Genomic DNA, 27,978 nt, shown 5'->3' with positions numbered 1-27,978 from the left:
GTGCTGTCGATACCGCTTCCACAAGTTTTTGTTTTCTTCAGTAGCTTTTATTATCCGATTTTTCAGCCAGTATAGGTGTGGTCTTCGCCTTCGGACCAAGACTGTTCTTCAACATGTCTTCTTTAAATCGGGAATCGCCGCTATAAAATTATTATATACACGGTTCGGACAGCTATTTGTTAACATTGCATTCCAGTCATAGTGGGAAACTAGTCGGTCGAACTTAAAGCAATCAAATATATCAGTGTATTGGGATTCTTTACTTTGTAATTGCTGGGAACTTAGGAATGAAAGCTGGCACCTTATAAAATAGTGGTCTGCCTGCTTTCTTGTCACTCGGACGGAATTGATATTCGAAAAATCTATTGAACGGACTATCACGTGGTTAATACAGGAAATCACAACACGAGACAAAAGAAGCTCCTCTCGTGTAGCCTCGTTAACAACTGACTCAATGCCATAGTCAGAAAAGATGTTCAAGTAATTGCTAACCATGGCTTTCTCTGAGTTTTAAATGTCTATGTTAATGTCTCCAATGAGACAAACGTTCGAATTAGGAGGTAGACAACTGACATTTTGTTTTAGTTCATTCAAAAATGTTTGCACATGTTCGGAGGGGGGACGATAAATCGCAACTGACAACAAAGCCACGTTAGAATTTTCCAAGCGGAAGGTGAGGCTTTCCACCCCCGTAAAAGTAAACGTCGTAATTGTAGTTACCCGTATAGACTTAATGAATACTGCTATTCCACCACCTCTCCTGACCATTCTCGTAAAAAAGTGTTCTTGGTAATTTGGTAGACGAAACTGCGACAACATATCATCTTGAACATTTATCTCCGACAGTATAAATGCATCCACTAAGGCCATGACGTCAGCAAAATTGACAAGGAACTGATCCCAGTATTTTCTTATGCGTCTTATGTTTATGTGAACTACTGAAAAAGAAGGCTTATCACGGTTTTCGGAAATAGATCCCGATGAACCGAAGTCCGGGAGAGAAATATAGTTTATCGCCATGAGTTCAAAGCATCTTATCGATGTCAGTGACGGAGGCAATCCTGATGACAGGGCCTCCGTCTTCCATTCGTGCAAATATCTTTGCATTCCTTACCCAGACAAAGTTATAGCTGTTTTCCTTGCCTTTAGTTCGAGTTTTCCAAAAAAGTTCCTTAGCAGCTTGGGTCAGTTATTCACTGAGATACATAGCAGGTACGTTTTTTTTCTGTGCCAAGGCGCGAAGCTTGCCACGGGCCGCCAGCCAAGTGTCCCGCAAAAATGGGGACGAAAATCGAATGAGCACGAAAGGCGTTTTATCTTTTCTGGCAGGCAGATGGTAGATTGCAACTATGTCACGGGGTTCAAAATCTATTATTTCTAGCTTCTGTGGGAGATCCGCGATAGCAGTTCGCAAGTTTTCTCCCTGTGAAAATGGAAGCCCGTGTAGCTCCAGGTTGGATAGTCTGTTATACTGCTCACAGCCATTAATATCAGCCCGCAACTGAACAATCTCAGTGGATTGGTTATTCACTGTTTCCGTCATTGACACCATTTTAGTTTCTAGGCTTTTCAAGGCCGAGTCAGACTCTTTTGTCTGTATCACAACAGTGTCATAGGCTGAAGACAGAAACTGTACAGAGTTTTGCAGTTCAACTAGTCTCTTTTACTGATAGCACTTTATCTATTTTTGGTTTCAGAGCTAGGAGATTGTCGAGCTTTTCTCGGAGAGGCAGAAGAACAACCATCATGTCCTTAATACCGCTTAGTTCTTCTCTGTGAGTATTTAATTCCTTTGCGAAAGAGCCAGGGTCACCAGCCACTGCAGTTTCTTCAGGATTATGGGCTGTCAATAAGCTGTTATCGCTTGCAGGTGTTCTGCGTTGCTTAAATTTCCAGGCCTCCCTTTTGGCCACGCCCATTGATGCAAACGTATTTTCAGCCACACCCGAACAGTTTTTGCCAAGGTGATAGCCTAGCTTGCAATCCAAATACGTCAGGAATCCGCCATCACCTGGCAGCTTCTCCGAGCCCGATTGGCATTTTGGTTCGGTCAAGCATGCTCACAAAAAAAAAAAAAATAATAGACAAGGCCGAATATACTGTGCGCTAAATACCTATCACATCAGCACAATGATAATAATAATAATAATTATATTATTATTATTATTATTATTATTATTATTATTATTATTATTATTATTATTAATATTATTATTATTATTATTATTATTATTATTATTATTATTATTATTACTGACTGCTCTCTGCGAGGCGACAACACGTACCGGCAGTTACGATGGTGGTTGCTGCGGGAGTTGTACGATTTTCTCGGCGTGTCGACCAGTGAGCACCCACACCAAGTTATTTCGGCAAGACTACACCAGCACTCGCTAACCCCGGTGAACGCTAGTGCGCGCGCGTTGCTACTGCGTTGCCTGGTGAGCGATACTAGTCGTGTCTGTCTGGACAAGAGTTCCTTCGATGAACAGCTTTCCCGGTCGGACGCCTCATTTGTAGGCTAGTTTCTGCTCTGGAATAGCAACTAACAATTTCACTACTATGGGACAAGATAAAAGAGATGCGTGGGTGTGCAAAACGTGTCGAAGTAACAAGAGACCAAACAGCGGCACAGGCATTGCTCTTGAGGAAAACAGTGGTGCAGTCTTCACTGTTGGATGAGCTAAGGGAAATCAGAAAAAGTTTGCAATCTTTGCGGGTCCTACATATGAAGGTTGATTCTCTCCTATTGCTACAGGAAGAGTTCACGGCTGTATCAAAGTCAGTTAGGGAGCTCGAAGGATCGGTGTCGTTTTTGTCCGAAAACTACCATTATGTTTTCAAACAACAGCAGGATATTCAGGAACGTCAAGTGTCTGATTGGGCTGAACTGGAAGCTCTGAAAACAACTTCGTTAACTCAGACAACAGTAATACAAAAGCTCGAAGAAAGCCAAAATGAAAGTAAGCAGTACAATAGACTGAAGAATCTTGAAATTCACGGTTTGCCATAGAGAAAGCAATGAAAGCCTAAGAGAAACAATCATGCAAATGGCAGCAAAACTGAAACTGCCTGGGTTTTCGTCTGACGACATTGCGACCATACATCACTTAAACGTAAAAAAAAATTGGTGGTACACCTGTGGTCATGGTGCGCTTTACATCTGTAACTTGGAAGGGAAAATGCTTTGAAGTGCGGGAAAAAACTGAAGCAACTACGTGAAGGTGTATCATTTCCAAAGATATACTTCAATGGTAACTTGACCAAAGTGAAGCTTGGTCTCTTCTGGAAAGCAAGAACAAAGGGAAATGAGTAGGGTTATCGGTTCTGTTGGACGAATGAGGCAAGATCGTCGTGAAAAAGAATAAAACAGCGTCCCTTGTTCAAATCGGTAAACAAGCAGACCTGGTAAACATTGCTTAGCCAACATGCCTTTTTCTTTCAGCGAACTATACCAGACTTCTGTTCATTTAAAACACAATTTCAATGAAATTCTGGTAAATATTTCACCATTGTAAGCGTTAATATTCGAAGTCTGCGTAAACATTGGGACGAATTTAAATTTTTGGAGGAGCCGCCAGCTGGTTTTGTAGACGTTCTTACAATAACAGAAATCATTGTTTTCCAGGCTTGCCTTGATACGTTTACCGTGCAGGGCTTTTCCGCACATTTTGTTACACGAAGCGGGCGTCGTGGCGGAGGTATTGCTCTCTTTGTAAACGACAACTGTGAAGTTTCTTCTGCTGAGGTACCTTTTGTGCATGCTGAATCTATGATGGGTAAAGTTTGTAAGGGGTCATTTTTTATGCCTATCTTATCGATTTATAGACCACCCTCGTGCAGCCTTTCATGCTTTCTTGAAGAGCTTCATGAAACTCTGCGGCAGTGGAGCTTATTGGACCAATTCCACGTGATCAGAGTCTTTAATATCGACATTTTATGCCCTGAAAAAGTGACTGTTTGTGATTATTTATCTACGTTGTCCGCTTATGGTCTAGAATGTACCATTGGAGTTCCTACAAGAGCGGAAGTAGTTAATAATAGCATAGTACAATCTTGTTTAGATCACATAGCGGTCATAGCTCCCAGCTTTTCACTTAGGTCATGTACTATTCTACAAAAGTTGGCTGACCATTACTTGCTAGCATGCCGTCTTGTATTATCAGATGCGTCTGGAACGCCGTCGGTCAAAACTGCATCCGGGCAGCGCAAATGCCTTGTCGCTATTGTTAATCGATCCAAGCTTGATAAGCATATCCTTCCGTTTGACCGGGCATCCTTAACCAAAGAAGATTCGTTGGGCAAAATGTATGAAAGGTTCTGTAAGCAAATGAAAAAATTTGAATAACATTGCACTAGGCTGATAGCTAAGCCGATAAGAAAGGGTCACTGCTGGATGAAGGCGGAAATTCTTGCTTCTATTTCGTATCGAGACATCCTGTGGAAACGCTGAAAAAGAAATCTGAAGAACCAAGCACTGCGATTAGAATACAAGTCGGCAAGAAATAGAGTCATTGCAATTCTGCGTGACGCCAAACGCCGTTACTCTTTATAAATTCAAATATTCTTCAAATAATGTAAACAAAACTTGGTCTTTGGTAAATCCTCTTAGAAGAGTGAGTTCCAGTAAACGGTCTGTTTTCGGTGCTTTTCAGCAACCTCCCACAGCAGTGGCTGATGCTTTCAACAAGCACTTTGTAAAAGCGCCCCTAAGAGCTGTCCCTCCATCCTCAAACACTCAGTCGTAAGGGCAATCTATATCCGCGTAAGCTTTTCTTCAGAGAATTTTGAGGAGTGATCTGGAAGAAATTATTTTCGGTTTCTGTCCTAACAAGCCTACTGGATATAATGGCATATCGTTCCACACCATATCAAGAAATTTGAATGTGCTGTCAGATATTATTCTGCTTATACTAAATGGTTTTTTGGAAGGTGACGAAATTCCGGAATGTCTGAAAACTGGAGTTGTTTTGCCACAACATAAATCAGGGAAGAAAGATAATATTGAAAACTATCGGCAAATTTCTATATTGCCATTTATTGCTCAGGTCCTAGCAAAATTTGTTTTCCACACTATGTCTCTTTCTCTTATCAAATTTTCTATCCTGACTGATCGACAGCGCTTGACAAAGCGTTTGCGAAAGCGTCCGACACCCTGAATCATCAAATCTTGTTAAGTAAACTGCATTTTTGCTGATTTCGTGAGCCTTTTTACAACATTCTCGAAAATTACTTGAGCTACAGATTTCAAGTAGTCGTTACCAATGATAAGGGCGTTTTTAGTCCTTAGCTGTCGCTGAAAGCTGGAGTTCCTCAGGGGCCCATTTTATCACTACTGTTGTTTACCACCTTCGTTAAGGAGTTTCCTTTGGCAATTTCCAAATGTTCCGTGTGCCAGTATGCTGAAGACACTGTGTTACTAGCAAAATATCTTTCTTACAAATGTCCACTGAAATGCCGCATTGTGACTTGTGCAATGCAATACTTTGGTTCACAAATAATGTAATTGTTAATACCCAAAAAACGCAACTTCTTTGTTTTCGCTCTCCACTCAAGACTACTGTAATTTACATGCCTCTCTACTTACATGGGTAGAACTGTGTTTCTTGTAAATGTGCGCCTATTCCATACGGGGATCGGGTGATATATCTCGGAATATTTTTCGATAGTAACTTATCGTGGCAACATCACTTATCATTTATTTATTCTAAACTGAGTTGAGTCGCTTAGGCATGGTGCGGCCAGACGCAGCGCATATGTACCCGAGATCTTTAAGAAGTTACCAGATGAAATCGTTAACGCGACATCGAAAAGCACGCTGAAAGAATTATTAAAGGAGCTATGGTGAAATTAACATCCAGAACGTTTTTGCATCATAATATTTACTTGTTCAATTGCCTTCGTTTCAAGTAGAATGACCAAATGTTATCTTGTTCTTTTCCATTTTTATGTCATTCATTTTATTTCTTTATTCTACATGTCTCATCAATTTATGCGCTTTTCTCGTCATGTGTGTCATATTCACAGGCACGGTTCTACAAGCCAACTGAGGCTTGGACCGGCCTGTTTGTGTTGTTTTCGGATTTTTCATGGCAATAATAATAATAATAATAATAATAATAATAATAATAATAATAATAATAATAGTTATTATTATTATTATTATTATTATTATTATTATTATTATTATTATTATTATTATTATTATTATTATCTTTCTCTTCCTGTGCGTTGTTTATTGCGAATAGATGAAAAGTTCAAGAAGCTAACGATAAGCAACCTGACATATTGAAACGCAGCAGTACCATTTAAGTTGGTATCTACATGGGTTTTTCAGAAATCTCGGATCTTATTTTCAAAACCTACAAAGCACACTTCGTAAGACTGGTCCTATCGCAGTGAAACCATAGTGAAGGCTTATAGGCAGCGGAGTATGGGAAAATAAAGAGGAGGTTCCATACGTTAAAGTAATGTCGCTTTTCTAATCTGCGAGGTGCTCCAAACCACTTGCGATGTTGAAGTGTACTGAGGCTATCAAAAATAATCGCTCGAACGTTTTACTGCAGACTACTAAATTTATAGCATAAGTTGGACGCGCGCGGTCATACTTGAAGCGCGCTCAGGTGCGTCGTTAATTATCAGAGTCGTGTGGTGGGTAGATGCCGTAGACGGTTGCCGCTACAAATATAGGGCAATGCATGTGACCAACCAGTGTATGGAGGCATTCTCAAGATTGTCATTGGTATCGAACATTGTCTTCATATAGGAGTAAGACTAAGATGGCATTTTTTTTTACTCATTATACCAACAACGAGCTTGCGCAATGCTTCGCATTATGTCAGCCGCAGCGTCGTGATCTACACTAACTGCGCCGATTGTTTTAGAAATCCATGCCAGTTCTCGGTCACATATCGGACAATTCACCCCGATGTTTCCTTCTTCTTCACCGTGCACCCCACATTTCCGTGACCCCCCTTCGTCCTCCCCAGTTTCTCCGCCCTGCTCCCTCGTTACGTGAGTTGTCCTTCCTTCTTCACGCGCGTTGCTCAACGCCGGCACTGGTGACGTGATGAGCGGCAATCGTTGCACGACCCCGGCAGCTTCGCCCCCAGTATCTCGCGCGGGCGGCCGTAGCGCGGGCTGCCGTCGGCGGAACAGCGCCGAGCTTGTAGTCGCCGCCGTGACAGTGCACGACAGCTTCGGTGAGCGAGGGGCGCTCCCGCTCTCTCAGCAGCACGCGCATGGAGGCGAGCACAGACGCTCTCGGTTGCTGTTGTTCTAGCAGACGACGACGCAACGACTGTCGCGCGCGCGCGCGGGTTACAAAGCGGGAGCAGAAAACTCCGCGGGAGCAAGGAGGAGCGATGTAATGGCGCGTTCAAACGACGTGCCGGCGACAGCTTCTACTCGTAGCGAAGCTGCCGCCGCGCGGCTGAACCCGCCAACAGCCTGTTCTTCATTAATTCCGGCCAGCGAAGCAAGAAAGCTCTCTCGAGCTCGTGAATCAAGCTTTCCTTCCCTTCTTCATTTCCTCCCGCAGCAGCGGCGCAGCCGTGTCCGTTCCCATCACTTAACAGGGCACTGACAGCGCACACAGGCGGCACATACGTGAACCCCTTTCTTTCCGCTCACGCTCCCTTGGACCACTACGTCGGGCTTCTCGTCGGGTCTCGCATCGCTTAGATCCCATCAGGGAACCTATAGCGCTTTTAGCTCCCGTGGGGTGCACTTTTGTTCCTCTATTGGCACCGTCACCATCCATACCCTACTCCCCGCCGTAATTTTCACTTTCTTTTTTTTCCGAACGTTTCTTCCTCCTTTGTTTCGACAGTCTGCTTAAGGCAGCTGTTTTCCATCTCCTTCTGCTTCTTCGCGCTATCTCCGTTTCCTCACGTCCAACGTTGCCTCACGGGCTGCTTACTCGACCAGACCCCGCACACGTAGCCTGAAATTGATTTGCCCCGCTGATTGTGTCCATTGGCAGAAACAAGAATTACATTGTAGAGAATGATCTCGTGGTAGCTGCTGTGTATATCACATTCCTCTTCTCGGCGTATAGAACCCGAGCTTTGAGGCCCGCGTTACATTTTTACGATCGACACTGCATACCTTTTGGGCATCGAACAACATAAGCTCCCTGGAAATAAATTTCTGCGGCTACTTGAGCACTGCCGTATCGAAAGCAATGGACCGATGCGGGAGCGGGCTCGCAATAGTTGCACTATAGTACGTGCTACTTTTCCGATACTGAATTCTTTGGGCTTAAAATATTTCTGCTTGACTCATGTAATACGGAGCATCACGTACGACCGCTGCACTTCACCAAATTGTCAGCGCAGGCATCTCCACAAGTTCGACGCCGAAATAAGGTTGATGCACAGATAATGCAAATAAGATTATGCACAGGATATCATTTGGTGTAACATTAACTAGATGCTATGCGGAATTTTCCGTTTGTCAGAAGACATAGAGATTGCAACTTTGGCAATGTACTCACGAACGCTAGCTCACAGATTTTCAGTCTGCCCCGCGTAAACGTAGACGCGACAGGCTTTAAACTTTTGCGTGGCGACTACCCATGTAAGATAATTTTCGGAGGACGTTATTACGGGTCCTTGGCCAAACCCGGCGTACTCTGCAGCAACAGTGCGAATCATGCTACTATTTCTGGCTAATACGGGACTTAACTTGAGGCTTTAACAATGCTGCTCTGTTCACCTCCAACATTTTCGCTTTGCTGTTGTTGTCATGGTCAGCTTCCATCGCTTTTATTGCGATAGCAATTATATGGACACTCTAGGCGCATTTCTGCCGTCACCGTCACCGTCACCGTCGCCGTGAGGTTCCACATGAAGTCCTAAGGCGATAAACTCGTCTACGCATGCCGCATGCTGTATGTTCGAGTGAAGGCGTGAGTGAGGGTGAGCTGGTGATTGTGGGTCAGCCAGTATTGACAGCGAGTTTCCGTGGTCTTCGAGCAAGATGTGTTCATGTTTGCGGACGCGCGCGTGCCACAATGCCACAGTGATTGTTAATTTAGTTAGTATGTCTATGTTTAGAAGTTCATACAGCTGATAAAACTACTATCCTTTCTTCGTATTGCTTTCCACTAATTTGCTATCGCAATCAACGTTTCGGCTTTCGGGCGAAACTGCGACCTTTTAGTTCCCCCTTTTCTATTCTTCGGAGTGGAGTGATAAGTTAGAACGCACAAGTCCAGACCGACGTTTCTGAGCTTCCATAAATAGATTTCCCTCCTTCTCTCCACCGCTGTCACTCAACCAAATACGGGGCGCAAATCTAACTATAGTCGTAGTGGTCACTGTAATAAAGAGCGCAATTTATGGTACAGTCACGACTACTTAACCCACGCACATAAATTATGCGAGCCTGCTACATGGTAAAAAAAAAAAAAAAAAAAAAAAATTCGAGGACACCTAAGCATTTCTTACGCGTTGTGAATGTGAAAGCACTAATGCCCATTGAACTCCGCTTTTTGAACTCCTCGCGCTTAATTGAGCGCGTTGAGATGCTTGGCCGCGTTTAGCCCAGTGGGTAAGGCACTAGGCTACTAAGCATGAGGTCGTGGGTTCGAACCTCACTATGCCGCGAACGTTTTTTCTTTCGAATTTATTGTTTTCTTATATGTTAATTTTTTTACTCAGGCGAAGTTAAAACGCAAGCGAAAGCTTGCGTGCACCAGGAACACGCGGATAACGCAGGCTTCCTAGAACGATGGGAAAATGGCGCCGCGCAAATACCCCTTTCCTCAAGCAATTAATAACTAGTGAGGAGCAGTGGGAGGCTGAGAGGATAAAGGAGGCCTAGTTCAAGTAGTTCCTCCCTCCCCCCTTTATTCCATTGCCCCCTTCCCTTTAAAGAGGGATCAATAAAGTTTTTCACCATCATCATCATCACTTCCCCTCACGCAACAACTGCGGGATCAGCGCGGCAGCATGTGTCCCTTCCGCCTGCTCTGCTCGGTCGAGGCGCGCACGTGACCTGGCACCACAATCAACACGAATTTAGGTGTCGTTCCGCTGCTACAGACGCCAGCTTTTTTGCTCATTGGGCCATTTGATGCTTTCGCATCAAGCACGACTGCTTTCACTTCCACGTACGTCGACCGACAAAACGAACCAAAAGTACAGCGCTACCTTCTGCTGTAACGACGTCAAGGTTCCATAAGGAAGTGAAAGATGCATATTTAATGCCTCCCTTATGCCTCCACAACATATGTATTAAGAAACTGGGCATGTTATAAAAGGGTTCTTTTTATATCTCATACCATTTATTCTTCGTATTTATTGACTTATACTGCACGATGCCACTTGAGCCACACTTTAAAGTTGTAATTTATACTTCTCATCATTATTATACGCATTGTATCCAATAGCTTGCGCCCCAAGATGTTCCTGCTATCTACAGAACGAGCCACTCGGCCCGACGGAATAATAAAACAATAGAATCAAATGACAATAATTGTTACGGAATACAGTTCCTGAAGGAGGGCATTGGCTCGGTCCACTTGACTAATAACTTTGTTTGTTGCTTACTCTAAACAATCACGCTGTGCATATTGGGCAAAATATTTAGGTTAATAATCCTTGAAAGCAAGATATAGAAATTCCCTTTGTTCCCGCTTTAATGCTGCCTTCGGAGGTATCATAGCTCCTTCAAGAACGTAGACGCCGGCATTCAGGATTTAGAATTCACGCCACATATTTCTCCTCACTTTTCTTTATAGGCACCCAAATTCTATGCACATCTCTTCGCGCATCAATAGGCTCGCACCGTGATTACTGAATTTTACCGAGGTTTGCAAGGCAAACAATAGCCTAACACGATTCGCCGTCTCCGTGATGACCCTCCGCAATCACAACCGGCGAGCGTAAGACCTTCATTGTGTGGGCGCATTACGGATCCGAGCCGAACTGCACCGCCTCTCGCTTCCCGCGCCTTATTGCCACCGGCGCGCGACGCAATAGCAGCGCACCCAGACCTGAACGAGGGACGCGAACGCTTGGAAGAGACCGCCGTGCCAGAGCGACTAGATAAACAGGCGGTCGCTAGCTGTGTATGCGGCGATACCGGGGTTCCGGAAACGAGCGCACTGTACACCGGCGCTCGTTTGTGTTTGCGGTGCGCGATAACTCGTGCACGCGCGGGCGCTTACCCAGCCCTGGGCTGAACGACAGAAGTAGCGGGTCCCCCGAATTGGTTATCAACGCTTTTTTTCTTATTGATCCTTTCTGCCACAGCGACGAGGAACGGACTGAATGTGGTGGCTGCATATCTTGCAAATTTGATCTTATTCGGAGCAGCAGGTGAACGCGCGGATCCGCACCAGTAATCTGTACGGATAGGCAAGGTTTCATGCGTGTTTTCAATACTTACACGACTGTAAGGCTTTCGCAGCAGACTTTCTTTGTTTTTGTTTTTTTGATAGCATAGAACTCTCCCTCCCCATTGCGCCTAATTGGCTGTTACTCAGTCACGCCTACTTTTCGGAGAACTCACTAGCCGGTGTTTTGTATGTCCGGCTGCAAAATGCACGACGTTGTGTGGAGCATGCTTCTGTGGCTGCATGCGATCTGCATGCTGCTCGGATTGCGAGAGACGGCATTATATAAGAGCTTCAGGCAGTTCTTGCTGCGACACTGTAGTTGTGTCAAGGGAGGGAGAGGGCAAGAAAACGGTGAAAGGCATTCAAATGTCATCTGCTACCCTACAATGGCGAATAGAGAAGATGGGGAAAGGTAGAAATATAAAAAGGAAGTTAAGAGAGAGAGAGAGACATTCAGATGACTCAGACGCAGGATGACAGGCTATCAAGAACAGTGTTGCAAGCTACCACACTACTGGTTCACGGGCAGAAAATGAACACCAATTCAGGCAAAAGGTGTTTTCGCTGGTTTCTGTTCTTTAGTAATTGTAGCACTGCCTTCGTCACTCTCTGATGGCTTATGATATCGGCATTCCAAAATTGTTTGTTCCGAAAATAGTTTGCGATAACTCAAAATAATGCAGTTGTGAGCAGGCGTCTCTGTTCACTGTAACGAGCACAGTCATACAGATAATTTTAAAAGGACTCCTTGCGACCACAGTCATCATGCGTTGCTTTACTTATCACAATGAGAAAACAAATTCCTTTCTAAGTGCCACTTCTAGTGGTAGCCGACAGAGCAGGATATCCTTACATCGGCAGAGACAAGATTGGATGCGATGACGGGCAGAGGAGTCTAGGTGGTCTCGAAGACTTAGGATGCCAAACAAGGATAACGTTATCGTTCGTGAAAGCACTGAAGCATTTTAGAGCGATCTGACCTTGACAACAATGTTCATTTCTGTGTGATGTCTTCAAGAGTTGACTTGAGCAATGCCATTAGCGTGCGCGTTACTTGCCGCGTATCACAGAAGGAAGCTGCTTATAAAAGAGAGACCGTCGCCTGCTGTTGCCATTTTTCTCTAGTGGCCGCTAGCTGCTTGAGGCGCTGTGTTTACTGCCACGGTCACGGCACTACTGGCCCAGATACCGCGGAACTTTCCTCGTAATTACGTTGACACTGTGGGACATCATATTCCTTTAGAGATAAGCGCCGATTATCTATAATTGTAAAATGGTATATGGTAAAATAAGTATGGCACACATAGTGGCTTAACTGTTTGGCAGAAATGCGTAATGAAATAGACTCGAGGTCAGTACTAGCATGTTTCATCGTCCGACGTTGCTGACGTCAATGGAGCTTTTTACCAATAGCCGAGGGCTAATGGCAAAAAGTGTCGAATCAGAAATAACTATTCTTGTTTTGCTCGGTCAAATTATGCATAATCAGTGTGTACACGTCATATCAGATGGGGAGCTATCGCAGTTTTCATGACGTCGCGTGACAGACAGGTGAAGGGGGGGGTGTCCAAAACGTATTTGACCAATTGCGGTGGGCTGACTGCAGAATTGGAATAGAAAAGTTTGGAATGGTTTTACGTTATAGTGCCCCAGAACTCATCGATGACTACCGATAGGGATGCGAGTAGCATTGGAGCAATGTACCGTATTTCTGAGGTAACTTTTATTCAACATCTGTAATAGTCAATCTGACAATTTCGTTGTTTCGGCTATATGCGACAATACTCCCTTATTGTGTCAATTTGCCTATGGCACACACTTGCTAAAGTCACCCATGAGCATAGTGGGATGACGACAACTGTATGAGGCCGACGCAATGACGACGATGTAACGGCAAAGTCGTTGTAACGACAATACGACCGCACAATTGACGAGCAAACGACGGCAGCTTGATTACGACAGAGTGATAAAGGGCTAACGTGAACGGAACGTCGAAGGTGGTATGGAGATGACGGCATGACAAGATTAGTATGATGACGAGAGTGTGACAAAGTTGGCATGACGATGACGACATGACGAAGGTCGGATTAGGAAGTTAGAATTACGATGATGGAAACATCGCGATGTTATCACGTCGGCGGTGTGACTATATGCGATGGCTGTATGATGACGAAGGCGGGACAACTACATGGCAAGATACAGATGATGACGATGCAACGACCCCGATGGCATCATGAACCTAGCACCTACCGTTGCCACTAGGGTGGCGTTCACGGCATGAAATCCACCAAAAGGTCAGAAAATTTGGTTATAGGAATTCACCATCATCATCATTTCTTGTCCTTTAAAGGCCCCGGTCGGGGTATTACATAAGAGGGGAGCGTATACAAGGTAGATAATAAAAACAAAGGTCATCAAAATATAACAATGCAACACAGGGACATAAAAAGAAGCAAAGAACGCGATAGTTGAAACGGTGCTTGTCAATATTGCCTCTACGCCACAAGCGCCACACACGTCAGTTCATCGTGCGTTTCCTTTCGTTTTCATTTTTTTCCTTTTTTAACCTAGATAGGATATTGTCACGTGGTGGTGACGTTGCAGAAGACAGTAGCCATACTGTGAATGACAAAACTAACTTTTATTGGGCGAACCTGTACCAACAAGACAGGCTACAATTATAGCACAACGATAGCGGCGAACACGGTAGGCGATCGTCGAAAATCTGATGAGCGGGTCAAGTGCGTCCTCTTTTATACATCGACCGTCGAATGTTCCAGACTAATCGTTGGGACCCGCGTGCCTTCCACAAAGTTCTACACCATTCGATTCAGGCGATGAAATCAGATAACATAAGGTTTGGCGACAACAGACAGCGGATAGAAGCATCGATAACTTTCCAGAAACTTCCGATACATGCAGGCGCGTCCCGCGCTGTGCAATAATATATGTTAGGCGGTGAAACGTGGTCGCCTGATTAAGATAAGTACACGTGTCATTACCCCCCCCTCTTAAAAAGCATCGAACCGATGCTGCAAACAAACGAAAGTAATAAAGAAAAGCACTGGTAGCAGAGAAAACAACCAAATAAGGAAGTTGGTCAGCGTCCGTAAAAGGGTTTGAGGCGCACCACATGGACCACTTCAGATCGTGCGTGGCGCCGCTGTGAATGCGAAATGCCGTCTGGCGCGACCTCATAGTCCAGTGCGCCAATACGTCGTATGACCTTGTAGGGTCCGAAATAGCGTCGCAGTAGTTTATCACTCAGTCCTCGTCGGCGTATCGGGGTCCATACCCAAACATGGTCGCCGGGCTGGTACTCGAAGAGTCGTCGGAGGTTGTAGTGTCGGCTGTCGGTCCTCTGCTGGTTCTTGATCCGCAGGCGGGCGAGCTGTCGGGCTTCTTCGGCGCGCTGGAGATAGGTAGCGACGTCAAGATTTTCCTCGTCAGTGACGTGCGGCAGCATGGCGTCGAGCGTCGTCGTCGGGTTCCTGCCGTAAACCAGTTTAAATGGCGTGATTTGTGTTGTTTCTTGCACCGCCGTGCTGTAAGCGAATGTTACGTACGGCAGGACCGCATCCCACGTCTTGTGCTCGATGTCGACGTACATTGCTAGCATGTCGGCGAGGGTCTTGTTCAGGCGCTCCGTGAGACCATTAGTCTGCGGATGGTAGGCAGTTCTCCTGTGACTTGTCTGGCTGTATTGCAGAATGGCTTGCGTGAGCTCTGCTGTAAAAGCCGTTCCTCTGTCGGTGATGAGGACTTCTGGAGCACCATGTCGCAGCAAGATGTTCTCGACGAAAAATTTTGCCACTTCGGCTGCACTGCCTTTCGGTAGAGCTTTAGTTTCAGCGAAGTGGGTGAGATAGTCCGTCGCCACGACAATCCACTTATTTCCGGAAGTTGATGTCAGAAAGGGTCCCAACAAGTCCATCCCGATCTATTGAAAAGGTCGGTAAGGAGGCTTGATCGGCTGTAGTAATCCCGCTGGCCTTGTCGGTGGTGCCTTGCGTCGCTGACAGTCTCGGCATGTCATGGCGGAACGGGCGACATCGGCGCTTAGGTCCGACCTTTCCTGTATCCTCGATAGCGTCTGGGAGAAACCGAAGTGCCCAGCGGTCGGATCGCCATGTAGAGCGTGCAGTACTTCTGGACGCAGCGCCGACGGAACAACAAGAAGGTAGTTGGTGCGGACTGGTGAGGAGTTCTTCTTCACGAGTAGGTTGTTTTGAAGCGTGAACCAAGACGATCCACGCTTAAATGCCCTAGGGACAACGTCGGTGTGCCCTTCCAAATACTCGACTAGGGCTTTTAGCTCCGGGTCTCCTCGTTGCTGTTCGGCGAAGTCTTCCACGCTTATTATTCCAAGGAAGGCGTCGTGATCCTCGTCATCTTGCGGCGGCAGGTCAATGGGGTCGCGTGATAGGCAATCGGCATCTGATTGTTTTCGTCCGGACTTGTATGTTACAGTGATGTCGTATTCTTGTAGTCTGAGGCTCCACCATGCCAGCCGTCCTGAAGGGTCCTTTAAGTTAGCTAGCCAACACAACGCGTGATGGTCGCTGACCACTTTGAATGGCCTGCCATATAGGTAAGGGCGAAATTTCGCCGTAGCCCAAACAATGGCGAGGCATTCCTTTTCGGTTGTAGAATAATTGCCTTCCGCTTTTGACAACTGCCGGCTAGCGTATGCTATTACGTGTTCATGTCCATCTTTTCTCTGGACTAGGACGGGACAGAGGCCTATGCTACTGGCGTCAGTGCGTATTTCAGTATCGGTGTGCTCGTCGAAGTGCGCAAGTACGGGTGGCGACTGCATGCGTCGTTTGAGAAATGCGTCGGCCTGCGGCATTTACCACTTGAACTCGACGTCACATTTAGTTAGCTGCGTCAGCGGCTCAGCGATGCGTGAAAAGTCCTTGACAAATCGCCTGTAGTAGGCACACAAGCCAAGAAATCTACGCACTGCCTTCTTGTCGATGGGCTGCGGGAGCTTTGCGATGACAGCTGTCTTCTGCGGGCCGGGGCGGACTCCAGATTTGCTGATGACGTGGCCTAGGAACAGAAGCTCATCGTAAGCGAAGGGGCACTTTTCTGGCTTCAGAGTGAGCCCAGATGACTTGATGGCCTCTAGTACTGTTGCAAGCCGCCTAAGGTGATCGTCAAATTTCCGGCGAAGACAACGACGTCATCCAAGTAAACGAGACAGCTCTGTCACTTCAATCCTGCTAAAACCGTGTCCATCACGCGCTGGAACGTTGCAGCTGCCGAGCACAGTCCAAATGGCATGACCTTGAACTCGTAGAGGCCGCCTGGCGTGACGAAGGCGGTCTTTTCGCGATCTCTCTCGCAGAGTTCTATTTGCCAGTAGCCACACTTCAGGTCCATCGACGACAAGTATTTAGCGTTGCAGAGCTAATCCAATGCGTCGTCTATCCGTGGAAGGGGGTAGACGTCCTTCTTCGTGATTTTATTCAGACGACGATAATCGACGCAGAAACGTAGGGTTCCGTCTTTTTTTCTTCACCAGGACAACAGGGGATGCCCACGGGCTTTTCGACGGCTGGATGATGTCGTCGCACAGCATTTCGTCGACTTGTTCTCTTATAGCTTCATGTTCTCGTGGCGAAACTCGGTAAGGGCTCTGGCGGAGTGGTCGAGCGCACTCCTCGGTGATTATGCGATGCTTGGCGACTGGTGTTTGTCGAATCGTCGATGACGTCGAAAAGCAGCCTTTGTATCGTCTGAGCAGACTTCTGAGCTGCTGTTGCTTAATCACAGGGAGACTTGGATCAATGTCGTAGTCTGGTTCGGGAACCATGGTCGTCGGGGCAGATGCGGCGGAATCCGAGAGGACAAACGCATTACTGGTTTCCAGAATGTCCTCGATGTACGCGATCATCATGCTCTAGTTGATGTGCTTGAATTCCTGGCTGAAGTTTGTCAGCAACACTTTAGTTTTCCCTTCATGCAGTCGAGCGATCCCTCTTGCGACGCAAATTCCACGGTCTAGCAGTAGACGTTGGTCGCCTTCGATGACGCCTTCTACGTCAGCGGGTGTTTCGGTGCCGACCGAAATAACAATGCTGGAGCGAGGCGGGATGCTCACTTGATCTTCGAGCACACTCAAGGCGTGGTCACTACGAGGGCTCTCCGGCGGTATCGCTTTATCTTCTGACAGCGTTATTGACTTCGCCTTCAGGTCGATGATTGCGCCGTGTTGGTTCAGAAAGTCCATGCCGAAAATGACGTCTCGTGAACACTGTTGGAGGATAACGGAGGTGGCAGGGTAAGTCCGGTCAGGAATGGGTATTCTTGGCGTGCAGATTCCGTTAGGCGTGATGAGGTGTCCTCCAGCGGTCCGAATTTGAGGGCCTTCCCGTGCGGTCTTAACTTTCTTCAACTGGGTGGCGATGTGCCCACTTATTACGGAGTAATCAGCCCCTGTATCTACTGAGGCGGTAACTGTGTGGCTGTCGAGAAGCACGACGAGGTCGGTGGTTCTTTTTCTGGCGTTGCAGTTAGGTCTTGGCGTCGGATCACGGCTGCGTCGTGTTGAACTGAAGTTGGAACGTCGCGTCGTCAAGTCGTCTTTCGTCGGTGTAGTCTTGGCTTCCTGACTTCGTCGGGACGGCGGCGTGTCGTTATTATGTCGTCGAGATGGTCTCTTCGTCGTCTTCGTCGGCGGCGGAGGATCTTCGTCAGTTCGACGGACAGCAACCACACCTCCATCGGTTGCTGCTTTTAATTTGCCGGATATGGGCTCGCAGAGCAGCCCCGTGCTGGGCCACTGTATGGACGGCGCTGCGGCGACAGGTAGCGTCCTGGTGACGGTGACCGGGACGGTCGTCGAGGGCTCGACTGAGTAGCGGCGAGGTAGTCGACGATGTCACGAGGGCGTTCACCTTCCCGAGGGCGCGGTGCGTTGACGGCGAACCCTCGGAATCCCAGGTCGCAGTATGGGCATCGGCGGTACACATGGCCGGCTTCCCCGCAGTGGTAGCAGAGCGGGCGGTGGTCAGGAGCGCGCCAAACGTCTGTCTTCCTCGGGTAGCTGCGCTGGGCGACGGGTGGGGGTGCTGGCGGCGGCGGCGTGTTCGACGGAATTGCGGCGTTACGGGGCCTTGGTGCGGTCGTGGAGGGGGACCTTGACGGCGGGCGACGGCGGCATAGGTCATCGCTTCTGGCTGGGCCTGCTATGATTGTGGTTGTACCTCGGGAACTCCGAGAGATTGCTGGACTTGTTTGACAATTTCGGCGATTGAGACCACTTGAGGTTGCGATGAAGGGAAGATTCTTTGAAGCTCTTCTCGTATGACTCTCGTATAGATATAGATAGATAGATAGATAGATAGATAGATAGATAGATAGATAGATAGATAGATAGATAGATAGATAGATAGATAGATAGATAGATGGATAGATAGATGGATAGATAGATGGATAGATAGATGGATAGATAGATGGATAGATAGATGGATATATAGATGGATATATAGATGGATATATAGATGGATATATAGATGGATAGATGGATAGATAGATGGATAGATAGATGGATAGATAGATGGATAGATAGATGGATAGATGGATGGATAGATGGATAGATGGATAGATGGATAGATGGATAGATGGATAGATGGATAGATGGATAGATAGATGGATAGATAGATGGATAGATAGATGGATAGATAGATGGATAGATAGATGGATAGATAGATGGATAGATAGATGGATAGATAGATGGATAGATAGATGGATAGATAGATAGATAGATAGATAGATAGATAGATAGATAGATAGATAGATAGATAGATAGATAGATAGATAGATAGATAGATAGATAGATAGATAGATAGATAGATAGATAGATAGATAGATAGATAGATAGATAGATAGATAGATAGATAGATAGATAGATAGATAGATAGATAGATAGATAGATAGATAGATAGATAGATAGATAGATAGATAGATAGATAGATAGATAGATAGATAGATAGATAGATAGATAGATAGATAGATAGATAGATAGATAGATAGATAGATAGATAGATAGATAGATAGATAGATAGATAGATAGATAGATAGATAGATAGATAGATAGATAGATAGATAGATAGATAGATAGATAGATAGATTGCCTGCCTCCGGAAAGTTCGGGAAGTACTTTAAGAATATTAATAGCAAGTGGTTTTTGCAGTCTTTTGTTTTTTGTAATGTACTTTGAGCACTGTTTGCGCCAACAGGATTGTGCCGCGGAACGCAGTGAGAACACACAAAAAAATTGTCCGATTCCTAAAATTTGAGAATGCCGCTGAATAAGCGAGAGTTGGTAAACATTTCTCCTTTTTTAGAAAAGCCACGCACTTCGCCATGTTTGGTGGTACCAGATTCGCATTCCTTTCGGTACTGCTTTCCGAACGTACGTCTCTTTAAAACAAGCTTAAAAAGTCATGTAAGATACATGAGGGATACTTCTCATTCGAGCACGTCTTACCGAATGCTTTTCCGTGCGCAAGGTTCCCCCGCTGCTTTGTTGCCTCCACCTCCTCGCCATCCTTCGCACAAGAAAGATTTGTCAAAGCGAACGTGACATCACTTCTCGAAGACGTAGCGTCCTTTTCTTTTTTTGAAGATGCAGGCGGTTTTTTTTAGAAAGGTTGAGGCCGCCTAGGCCGCACTACAATTGAAGAATATTTTGGCAGGAGAAGGTCCGATCTCTTACCAGGTGGTAAGACTGCAAATTAAATGATAAATTAGCAATGAGGGTCTCATATGCGTAAAGAAAACAATATGCGAAAAAGATTTATTGAGTCAGCTGAGAAGCTGGAAGCAGGTGTCTTTTTACATGCCACGAGCTAAATGCTTTATATATTTCGCATTCTATTTGCCTTCGTTTCGAGAAAGAGAAGAAAAACGAGGCACCTGCTTCTAATTCAAATAAAATATGGAGAGACAAGCGCCGCAATACAAAGTCAAATTACATACTGTTTACTGTTCCCTTGTTTCAGGCGTTTGCTGATTACTCTGCGGGCCAACTAGTATATTGACCCGAAATTGTTGCCAGGAGATTTAATATGGTTACATTAACAGTGGAATCATTTAGTATAGGGACATATGTCTACGGAGTATTTTCCTTGTACGCAATGTTCTCTCCTCTCCTCCCCCCAAATAATTCTGCTGATAAAACTAACTGACAAATAACTTCATACTGGTATGAAATCACTTCCATATCGTGCTATCAAAACCTTTGTGTTGGACACGTAACGCGTGAAGGGAGGAGGGAAAGAGATAAGTAGAAGGCAGGGAGGTTAACCAGAATAACGCCCGGTTGGCTACCCTACACCGGGGGAATGGAAAAGGGGGAAACAAAGATAACAGGGAGAGAGATAGAGGAGGGAAGAAAAGAAGGAAATTGCGGTGAGTTCGCTGACGTGTGTGGTCTTACAGAAATTGCATTAATAGTCACAGATGGTCGCACAAGCCCGTCGTCCTTAAGAAGCACAAAAGTGCCTTCACCGCTTTATGGGCCGATGGGTGATGGGGGCGGTGTTACGTAACGCATGAAAGCTGCAAAGGAAGTCATGAACGGAAGTTAAGTCATAAGTATGGGCAAGCTATTATTCATTGCGCTGCTCACCTCCTTGTTTGTTCCTGATCCAGCATTGCATCATGTGCAGATGTCAAGTACACTTCGAAAACAGGTGCGCTCTCTATAATCATCGCAAAATCGGCACAAGAGACATTGCACAAGTGTACTTCATTCATTCTAGCCCCGACACGTGTGGAAGGCAGGGTTAGGTAACAATGCACCTTAATGATATCACCTGTATAGACGCCACATGATGGTGCTGTGAGCTCCTGTTGCTTTTGTTTTTATAAAAATAGCAAACATATTGACATTCACCGTCGTCTTCGCTGTGAGATTCCGTATAAGCCCAAGTGCGATAAGATCGCGTCTCGCGCCGTTTGCTGTGGGTGCGATGTCCAATGCTGCGCTGAGAAGGACAGTGTCTTGACGCACATCGTCCCCCCCTCCCCCCAAGGGCCCCATATTGGAGGTCACGTGACCAAACGCGCGCTAAGGGGGAAGGATTGGAGCGGTGAGCTCGCGGTAACGTTATCTAGCGCGCGATATAGAGTGTAGGCTGGGGTTCGAACAGGTGAGTGCGCATCTCCAGCCGTGGCTGCGCATGGCTGCCCGCGTAGCTAAGCGCCAACGCGAGTCCAGTGTCGTATCTTGGTGGTAATCTGTGGTGGCTGCAAAGCTTGCGCAAGGCGACATCGCAGATTCCCACAAGTGCGTTGTCTTCCCGTGCTTTGTGCCGGAGGTTGCGTAATCCCGAGAGTCGGACACTGGTGAAACGAGAGGAATCCCAAGCATTGGCTCCCCGCGGCCGTCACTCTAAATCACGCTAGCGTTGCGACAGTGAGTGTTCGTGGTCATCGACTGAGTTCTGTTTTATGGCAGCCTGTGCGTGCGTGACGCCGTACTTTTTAATTTAGTTGGTAAGCAAATGTTTGCTGCAATTTTTAAGGTCTCATCCAATGGCGTTGCACTGCTGAGCTTCATGTTCGATGTCGTGGGTTTGATGCCGCCGCCGCTGCTGCTGCTGCTCTGAAATAACTCAAAAGATAAAGTGCCACAAAAATTACTTCAGCTCGCGTAGTTAACAAGTGATAGTTGATAGCACTAAAGTAAATGCGATAAAGCCACAAAAGTAGGAAACCGGCTGATAACAACGTTTAAATTACGTCTTAGGTCGTACGACATTCACCCCTAGCGATACGCCGCGCAGCGATACAGTAAGGCGGATATGACATTAGTCAGATTCGCATGCGGCTAGCCTGGAGCAGTAAAGATGGTATATTTTGCCTTTCAAATATGTGAAAGTGTCTCATAAGGTACGATGCATACGCTATGCATTTTGAAAGAGCAAGCAGACATATCACTTAAGGTAATGGTGAGTATTAATTCTGCGTCACTTAGGAGGAGCTGTAACCGTGGTGCTTTTACTGGTCTTGGTGCGGAAAACAGAAATTTTTGCCAGTTGCTTTTCGTATAATCGTTTGGCCATTTCGCACACAAAATATAGCCCTGAAGTTTTTTTCTGTTGCTGGCACTATCATGATGAGCAGTTTGAACTTTCGCTGCCTGCCGCCCTTCAACCCCACTGATGCCACCCTGCTATACATATTACGAACAGCTTTGGCCAATATTCCAGTTGCAGTAGGGACAAATAACACTCGGTTTGCTGCTTCCTTATGTTAAACCGAGTGCGAGGAAGGAGACTGTACTGAACACTTCATCCTGCCAGAGCATTTGGGCCGAAGGAATGCTATCTACAACGTCAGAAGAAGAGTGCCTTGTTATGTGTGTGCAAAACAACTTACTCTCTATGAAGGAGTGGCGAAAGCGCCGTAATGATGTCTCGTTACATTTCTGAGAAAAGTTATGAATGTTTGGGAATAAGGGACACAATCTTGTGGATGCTCAAAGAATTAAAAAAAAGATGCAAAAGAGGACAAGCGGAGTTTGAGTTGTTGGGCACACTATGCCGCTTTTGTGCGCTATTTTTTATTATACAGTCGATACACATATGGGAACGAATCCTCGTTGGCGGAGGATGCCAAGTTAACTCGACATGTGACACCAATACCACTCTGGACGTATGGGTCCCCGTGCTCGGAGACTCCTCGATGATCGTAATACGAGAGAAAGAAAAGGTCTATTGAGAGTTACGAAGTATAGATATCAAACAGGGGTACAAAGTTGATATTCAAACTTCTACGTGAATCCTGCCTAATACAGGACAGAAAATAAAGAGATACATACAAATTCACTAATTCTCTGCAGTTGGCGCGCCCAGTAAGGCAGCGAAATGATGCCCGGATCACACAACGACTATATTTGTTGCTAAATTATGTATACATTCATACGTCATCGATACATCGGCGATCCTCCAAAAAGATGCCTTCCATTCGTGACTTCTCCCGTGACTGATACTTATCAGTAACGATACCTCTCAAGCTCACACACTTGATCTGCCCTTATTACCGTCGTGTTAGGTATTACAAAACGTGGAAGAGATACTTAACGCCGACCGTTAGCGAAGCGCAAACAATCGTCCACCGCTCCTCAGATGGTTTGGAGACTTTTTGCAACAGTGACCAAAAATAGCTCCAATGTTTGAAAAATCATGCTTCGAGGTGCGCAAAAGGTTTCAACAAAAAATGATGAACCGAGTACATTCATTTTTAAACGTTGTCCTTGTCTATTCATTAACAGCGTCTGAAGGCAAGTGAGCATACTATTACAACGCCTGTCACGACAATAGCTGACCTCTTATTTAAGTCTTTATTATTAGTTTTTTTGACGTAGGGAATGCAATAGCCAGACAGTCACTTTTAGGCAGCGAGTGACATATTATTGAGAGGATGTACTTTTGTAGTATGCGTTAGGGTTTATTAGCGAGGTAAAGTATGATGGGAAGGCAGTTACTGGAAAACGTAAGCGACAAGTGGTCGGTGGCCGCACGGAACGGAAGAGGAAAGGACAGTGCCAACTATTAAATATCCCAATATCCCACGCTACTTCTGGCACTGAGGCACGCAGGTGGACGTAACGAACGGACAAACGAAACAAAGCGTAAAATGTTTTCCTTAAATATCAAAAGAATACGGACGCGTGATCTCGCGTTAGGCACACACGGGGACCAGGTAATCGATTTTCTGTGCTTCTCTATTCGCGGGCGCTTTAAATGAAGTGTAAGCAGCTACAAGGGGTGTACGGTAGCGCGATTAAAAGACGGGACAAAAGAAGACACACAGGGACACACACAGTGCTAACTTCCAACAATGTTTATTATCGAAAACTAGGTCGTACTTATACACTCAGCGAACACGAGTCACAGCCACGTGAACAAATAAACAAAGAGAGTGAAACATTATTTTAGCGATATGTTAAGCCATGCGCAAAAGTTTCAGCTCTTTTTCAGAGAGTGCCAATAGCGGTTTGCTGATAGATGACGTCTGATACATACCATCTTTTAATCGCGCTACCGTACAGCCCTTTAAAGATGAATTACCAACAAGCCCACATTGCAACCCTCGTAAGCAGCTAGCCAGGCTTACACTCTAGCGCACCCAGCAAATGTTACCATTTGTCATTTGTTACCAGCGTGTCATCGATAACTTTCGCGCACACGCTACGAGGGCTATTTGGCTACGGCGTTCTTCTGCTGATCACAAGGCTGCGGGCTCAATTCCTGTTCATGACGGGTGCCTTCCGTAGGTGGCGCAATGCAGAAACTCTCGTGTAGCTAAAATATTAAGCGGACAAAATTAATCATACGACTCCCACAAGTTCACCTTTCTCAACTCGTGTCTAGTTCGGAGGTGGTAAACATGGTAAATCAATAAATACATGCCCGCTATTGCGCTGTCCAGCCCCTATTTGCGCAGGTGATTACTGTTGCGACACATTGTTGACCATATCCGTCGATGGCGCCGACAGATATTGGAGCGCCACTGCATCGTCTGAAGAATGCCGGCCTGGGTGACCGATTGTTGTCCTGCTGTGCGTCATACTCTGTGCGTGCAGGGCTCACTCGCTCCCTCTTTCACTCTTTTGATTCTCCCTTTCTTTTCACCGCAGTGTAGGGTTGTAAACAGGATGCTCGTCTGGTGGACGCGCATGTCCCTCAGCGACAGACAGGTGCGTTCTTGTGGGCTAACACAAACACAGGCACTGGCGGGGGTGGCGGCATTCCCATTGCAGCGTGGAAGACGCACAGTTCACGCCGTCGAGCGTATGTGTGTAACTAGAGACCTGGCGGCAGCGTCACGTGCGAGTACGATTCTGCAGCATGCCCTGGGTTAGTGGCTCGCGAAGGGATTTATGTGTTCGCGCGGCATGCCATTGCAACGGGCCAGCTGCAACTAGTTGTATGAAATTCGACCAACAGGGTCATGTGGCGTTCGTTTAAGTGCTGTTGGGCTGTGTGTTGCAAAAACCGGACTAGAGATGGGAGTGGTCAGAGTGTGGATTGTTGATGACCCTACCTACATTGAAAAGAACGGATTGGTAGAATGTGAACGAGAAGAGCCAAATAAGGGTACCGCCACAATTCGCAAGGGTACTTAAATGAGTGTGTAGACAGGAGAAGGGGAATGCGAGGGAGTCGATAATCAGCCGGCGATAGTCGATGTATGCTACTTTGCCCTAAGACTCCGATGTATTCCTAAGTTGAGCTCCCTGAGTGCAAAGTATCACCGGACGGCGACGGATGCTCTTTGGAAAATCGTCTGCCTGGAAGACCTGGGAGAAGAAACTTAACTGTAGAGGAAAGTAAATCATACTTTCCGATATTTCTTTCCTATTTGCGTCCAGTTATCACCATAATGATTCATTAGGGCTCCCTGAATATTTCGACGAAAGAATATTGATCTTACTGAAACACTCCAAGGGTACAAGCATTGCGCATCCAGCAATCGGTCTTAATGCTATTTCGCGTTTTGCGTTTATATCTATGACGTGATGTATGTAAACTGAAAGTAAAAAAAAAAAATCTGTATTGGCTGCTGGTGTAATTTGTTCGCAAAGGCTAAAAAAATGAAAGTTACTGATTTCGTTAAGATGAGCGCTTATCGTGCTTCCGAAATGATGACGCAACGGTGCGGCTGACGCATACGCGCAGCTTCAAAGAAAAACGAAAACAGAGATAAATCCTTTGTCGCTTCTACATGAAGACACACGAAGTCACTGAAATTACTACGGTCGCGAAAGAGAAAAGACGTCACGTGTCCCTCCTTCATTTACTTTGCCTGCTGCAGCGCGAAGCACAATTCCACCTCCCTCCCGCAACCACATACAGCGTTACAAACTACCCTGACTCTGCAGCTGAGTGAACCTCACCACACATTCACGTGCGTCATTGACCTAGTTCGGAAGACGTGAGTTAGCAACAAAAGTGAACTGTGCTCTCTTACCACCGCCTATCACACCTCCTCTTCGCCAAAAGAATATATAAAGTCATCATCAAGGGCCCGTGCGAGTGCAGTGAGGCGTACTGAAAGTCGACGCTGCGTCTCCACACCCCTGCGTTGATAATTGCGTTACGGCGCAGGCATCAGGGGGAAACCACGCGCATGGGCACGCGCTTTTGCAAGCCGACCGCCGTAAGCGCCCCGGCCCCAGCCGCTCTTGACAAATGATTCACTCTTCAACCGATACACCTGGCGCAGACGATGACGCCTGCGCGTGCGTGGCGTGCTCGCATGCCGCTGGCAAAAAGCGCCATTTCCAATTACCACGAAGCTCGCTTCGGAAATCTGAAAAGAGAGAGGGAAGGTCGTAGAAAGGCAGAGAGAGAGAAAGGAAGAAAGATAAAGCGGGATTTGGGTTCTGATGACGCGTGAACGTGAGCAGTAGGATGAGACCGGATTTTAATAGAAACCATTTTTCATTCGCTCAAATGTGCATTGTTTCTGCCTTTGATGACCTCTATCGCTAGTCATGTGTTATTTAGCTGCTTTCGTATAACGCGTTGCCGCGAAACAGATAGGCACGCGGGCAATGCGAAAATAAGCAAAAGTAACCAGAAATGGGAGAAATAAATAAACTTGCCTACGCACACTCACAGCTAGGGAGAACAGTGATTTAACTGCGCTATATGGCACTTATTACAGTGGAGCTGCAGATGGCTAGGCTCCGATAAAATTTTCGTGTCCGTGCGAGAACTATCATCATCAATTGCTCATACCCGCCTAAGCACCCATACAATGGCTCATAGCCCCGTAAAGCAGAGGCTATAAGCACTTAGCGAGGTGAAGCGAACAGTGCTAACATTCTTTGGGATCACGCAAACGAAATACAGAACAGCATGTCGAAAACTGTCATCAGCTGCCTCGGAGAAAACAATGGTTGGTCTCGTCGAGGCTCTGCTGCGGATCAGTAAAGAACCTAGTTGGGTAGTGTTTAGTAAGAGTTGTGATGGGGAAGCCACACGCGGTTAGGACTCCCGAAGAGCAGCTCACTTACCAAGCGCAACGGCGCGAACTAAGACGAGAGCACGACCAACGGCGGCGCGCGGCAAACATCACCGAAGATCGTGCCCGAGAGGCCAACCATAAGCGGCAGGCCAGATGGGATGACTTGTCTAACGTCGGATGACGGAGGGCGGGATCGTGGTATCTACCGTGTATATATCGCCGAGTGCATCTCACTGCGATGTCGAAAGGTTCATGACTACTAAATTTGCGTGGGTTAGTTGCGATGACGCTACCTTTCTGATCGTTGTTGGTGATTTCAATGTGGATGTGTTAAGGTCAAAGAGGTAGCACTTTACGCGTTTCGTGTAGGAAACATTTCGTTTGCAATGTCACACAGATCCGGCCCAACAGATCACCTAGTGTATGTGCATCGATTTGACATTATCAAAGAATGTGCTCGCAGTTGTGAGTATGTCGATCAGTGTACATCATAGGGAACACAAAGCCTTTGCGACCATGGTACCTAAGTGACAATGAAGGATTCCAAAAAGTCTTTACCACAAGCTTTTTAACTACGGTGTTTACAGCTCTTCTGGTCATTCATCTTCGCAGGGCGGAATGGCCTTGACTTTTATCGT

The 27,978-nt window shown here is 46.2% G+C and overlaps 1 long non-coding RNA gene across 2 annotated transcripts in view; it reads left to right on the top strand.

Annotated features, from left to right (window-relative positions):
- LOC129387755 (uncharacterized) overlaps positions 1–27,978 on the top strand; it is a 96,696-nt gene that overhangs the window by 46,855 nt on the left and 21,863 nt on the right. Inside the window, exon 2 of one of the 2 annotated variants that reach the window (XR_008614940.1) lies at positions 1,698–1,775. The exons of the other annotated variant lie outside the window; for it this stretch is intronic. This is a non-coding gene — a long non-coding RNA (uncharacterized lncRNA). The remainder of the gene's footprint in view (positions 1–1,697; positions 1,776–27,978) is intronic. 2 annotated transcript variants of the gene reach the window in all.

The sequence above is a fragment of the Dermacentor andersoni genome, chromosome 2 (genome assembly GCF_023375885.2).
Source record: "Dermacentor andersoni chromosome 2, qqDerAnde1_hic_scaffold, whole genome shotgun sequence".
Taxonomy (NCBI): domain Eukaryota; kingdom Metazoa; phylum Arthropoda; class Arachnida; order Ixodida; family Ixodidae; genus Dermacentor; species Dermacentor andersoni.
The sequence above is the reverse complement of the archived record's forward strand: the minus strand, read 5'-3'. Positions and strand labels throughout refer to the sequence as shown.